The sequence below is a fragment of the Eulemur rufifrons genome, chromosome 23 (assembly GCF_041146395.1).
Source record: "Eulemur rufifrons isolate Redbay chromosome 23, OSU_ERuf_1, whole genome shotgun sequence".
Classification (NCBI taxonomy): domain Eukaryota; kingdom Metazoa; phylum Chordata; class Mammalia; order Primates; family Lemuridae; genus Eulemur; species Eulemur rufifrons.
Genome location: NC_091005.1, coordinates 12,093,323 through 12,097,522, shown reverse-complemented (window position 1 = coordinate 12,097,522; position 4,200 = coordinate 12,093,323). Strand labels below are relative to the sequence as shown.

Here is a 4,200-nt window from a genome sequence, read left to right as displayed (position 1 = left end):
ATAACATCAACTCCACAAGGATTGGAGTTTTCTCTTTTTTCCCCCATTGCTGTATTCCCAGTATCAACAACAGTGCCTGGCACACAGTAGGTGCTTAATGAATATATATGGAATGAAAATATAATGACTTTGTTTTTGTATTTTGAAAATATTTTCTGTAGAGTCATTCATTGATCCTCACGATGGACCGAGCAGATATCAGAGTCCCCAGTTTATAGAAAAATGAAACTGAGTTCCACGAGATCAGGTGACTTGCCAGGTCACACAGCCAAGAGAGGTGTCACAAGCTCTCTCCATGAAATTCTTCTCTCCCAGCAGACAGGATGAAAGCGGTGAGAAGGAACACGAGCAGAAGCATGCAAAATAAACGACCAGAATAAATAAAATAACTTGGCAAGGATGAGGAATTCTAGTATCTCTCACTAACAGAGGAGACTGGAGGCTCATTAGCGTGTGAAGCATATGAGGGCAGTTTAAGTGTTTAGTTCACCGTTAGATTCCCAGCATTCAAGTTAGCAAACAGTAAATGCTCAATAAATACTTATTAAATGAACAAATGGAGAATAGACATCAAAAGCACATTTCTAGTGATGAAATTTTGAGTAATTTTGTTGTCTCTCTTTCTTTTTGGCGTATCTATATCTTTTTTCTACTAGTTTTCTATTTAAAACAAAAAGTGTTATTTGTGAGTTAAAAATTGGTCCTTTGCATGTGGAAATATCTGCTCCTCATTCATTTGAGAGCAAGAATACATTCATAGCATGCTACATTAAAAAACACGTTCTCATGGTGGTTCACAGGCGGAAGATCACTTAAGGCCATGAGTTAAGATCAGCCTGGACAACACAGCAAGACCCTGTCTTTGGAAGAAAAAAGAAAAAGCAAACGAGTTCTCAGGGCTGCCAAACTTACAGTAGAGGTTGAATGGTAGAATATTTCTCCTATATAAAAGACAAAAAAAAAAAAAAGAAGAAGAAGAAGAAAAGGAAGGAAGGAAGAAAAAGAAATATAAAAGACCAAAAACCCAATCTTATCTGAGCTCTCTTTTCCAGGATGTTGAATCCAGAACCTATAGATAAAAACCAGAACAACCTCGGGGTCTCCCTTTGGACACCAGGCTGGGAAGGGAGAATGGCCCAAACAAGAATCCAGCAACAATTCTGTCTGAGGTGCTAGCAATTCTCCTTCCCAGTACCCTGCTACCGCACCACACACCCTCCATCTGAATTTGGTAGGTGCTTGCAGCGGCCTTGGCTTTCACGCCCTCAGACACAATAGTTAAGGACACCAAAGCCCATTTGTCTGCCCTCCATAAAATAGTGACAGCAAGACAAAACATCACCAACAAAAGTCTTTAAAAATTTAAAGAGCTTGATAAAGTCCTCCATTCGGCATCTGCCACGGAAGGAAATGGCCGCTGGCAAGTGCCTCTGTCCCCGAGCCCTACCGCACACCCCCCAAACACCTTCTTAACAAACACCCCTCCCCTCCTCCTCTTCCAGCTGCTGCTGGAGGGCACCAGTGCCCCTGCCTGAGGAGCTGGAGGATGGGGAAGCCCCTTATAGTCACATGGGTGAAACTAATGAGTTGATGCTCTTCAAGCATTTAGAGATCAAAGCCTGAGATCTGAGGCCTTGGCAGGAATGTGGCACCTGCAGGCATGGGTGGGCCCAAGCCAAGAGGCCCCGATCACTCCGCCAGGCGCTGTGCACAATTGGGGCTGGGCCTGCCTGCCAACAGACAGGTGTGAGGGCTGGTGAGCAGGTCAGGTCCCCAAGCTGATGCTGCAGAAAAGGAAGGATGTGGAACCGTTGTAATTAAGTTAATACAGGAATTTGGGAGGGACACGGGGAAGTAAAAAACAAGGAGGAAGAAAACAAAACAACAATCACTCAATCTCACCCGACCAAATTAGCCTATGTTAGAATTTTAGCTTATTTGGTCCCAGTCTTTTTCCTATGTATAACACTTTTAAAATTTATGAAACTAGTGTCCCTTTTGTAGAACAAAAAGGACATTGTGATTAAAGCAAAAATACTTCTCGATTTCTACTCAGAAACCCACTGCCATTTTTGCCTCCAAATAGGCAAACACTCTAAAGAGGTGTTTTGAGAATTTTTGAGAATTGTCCAAGTCGATATACATGAAATTTACTCCTGTATTGCCTGTAGAATACTCCAGCACATACATGAACCACATTTGTGGGTGGTCCTGTAATACCAATAGCTGATACTTAATAGCCTTCTTTTCTACAAGAGGCTGTTCTAAGTTTTCTCTGTACATTAACTCCTTGAATTCTTACAAGGACCTGGGAGGACAGAGGGATTAGTCAAATAAATTTCTCATCATCACACAGCTGGTAAGTAGGACAGAGTAGGACTGGGGACCCAAGTCTGGGGCCTCTTACCCACTGCACCACCCAGCCTGCACTGGGCTTGTGTCCCAGTTTTTGATAATGCAAGCAAGGTGTCAATACTGTATCAGTTAGCGATTTTTTTTTTTTTTTTTGGAGACAGAGTCTCTCTGTTGCTGGGGCCAGAGTGCCGTATCAGTTAGCTATTGCTGGGTAACAACAAACGATCCCAAAATGTAGTGTCTTAAAATAATAACTAATGGTTTATTTCTCAAGGTTCTGTGGGTTGATGAGGTGGTTCTTCTCTTCTTACCTGGACTTACTTAGTGGCTGCAGTCTGCTGGCGGCCTGGCTGGATGGTAGTGAGCACCGAAGCTACAAAGTCTCCTACAGCCTCGGCTCAGAACTGGACGATAATCATCTCTGTTGAATTCTATTGATGAGAGCAAGTCACAAGACCAGCTCAGGTCCAAAGGCTGGGGAAATAGACTTCACCTCTTGATGGGAGGGGCTGCAAAGAATTTGTGGCCATTTTTAATCAATTCAAGTAACCATCCTTATATGGTTTATACTCCTGGCTTGTAGAGGCAGGGGTGTCTCTAGAGTGTGTACCAAGAAGAATTACTGGAACCGGACTTTTCAACTTCAGTTTTTAAATTACAAAAAGGTTTTGTATTGAGCTATAACTCATATGCCATAAAATTCACCATTTTAAAATGGTGAATTCAAGAGTTTATAGGTTGTGCAACCATCACTATTATCTAACCTCAGAACATTTTTACTAACCCACAAAGAAATATCATACCCATTAGCACTGAGTCCCCACTCCCCCCACCTCAGCCCCTGGCAACCACCTATGGATTTGTCTATTCTTCACATTTCATACAAATGGAATCCCACAATATATGGTCTTTTGTGTCTGGCTTCTTAAACTTAGCACGATGTTTTCAAGGTTCATCTACATTGTAGCACATATCAGTACTTCATTCCCATTTGTGGCTGAGTAATATTCCATTGTATGTATATATCACATTTTGCTTATACATTCATCAGTTGATGGACATTAGGGTTGCCTCTGCTTTTTGGCTATTATGAAAAATGCTGCTATGAACATTCATGTACAAGTTTTTGTACAAACACGTTTTCAATTCTCTTGGGTATATGCCGTGGAGCATGGCTGGGGCATAATGGTAACTCCATCTTCGACTGTTTGAGAAGCTGACAAATTGTTTTCCAAAGTGCTGCTCCATTTTACATTGCCCCCTACCAGCAATGTATTAATAGAAGGTTCCAATTTCTCCACGTCCTTGTCAACATTTATTATTATCTATTTTTGCAATTATAGCCATCTGACTTTGTATGAAATGGTATTTCCCAAGTAGAGATATAAGTGGTTTTGACTTGCATTTCCCTAATGACTAATGATATTGAGCATTTTTTCATGTACTTGATGGTCATTTACATACCTTCTTTCCAGGAATTCAAATCTTTTGTCCATGTTTAAAATGGGTTATTTGTTTTTTTATCATTGAGTTGTAAGAGTTCTTTATATATTCTGGATACTAGACCCTTATCAGATATATGATGTACAACTATTTCCTCCTACTTTGGGGGTTGTCTTTTCATTTTCTCAATAGTGTCCTTTAAAGCACAAAAGTTTTTTTTTTTTTTATTTTGATGAAGTCTAATTTATCTTTTGTTTTGTGACTGCTCATGTTTTTGATGTCATATCCAAGAAACCACTGCCTAATCCAAGGTCATGAAGATTTATACCTATATTTTCTTCTAAGAGTTTTATCTTTTACATTTAAGTCTTTGATCTATCTTGGATTCATTTTTATATATAG

The 4,200-nt window shown here is 40.4% G+C and overlaps 2 non-coding genes across 2 annotated transcripts; both read left to right on the top strand.

Moving 5' to 3' along the window:
* The first annotated feature begins 705 nt into the window (after window positions 1-705).
* On the top strand, window positions 706-846 carry LOC138374050 (small nucleolar RNA U109). Its single transcript, XR_011231327.1, has one exon. It is a non-coding gene; the product is annotated as a small nucleolar RNA U109 (small nucleolar RNA).
* An 11-nt stretch (window positions 847-857) lies between these two features.
* On the top strand, window positions 858-949 carry LOC138374051 (small nucleolar RNA U109). Its single transcript, XR_011231328.1, has one exon. It is a non-coding gene; the product is annotated as a small nucleolar RNA U109 (small nucleolar RNA).
* Window positions 950-4,200: the final 3,251 nt, after the last annotated feature.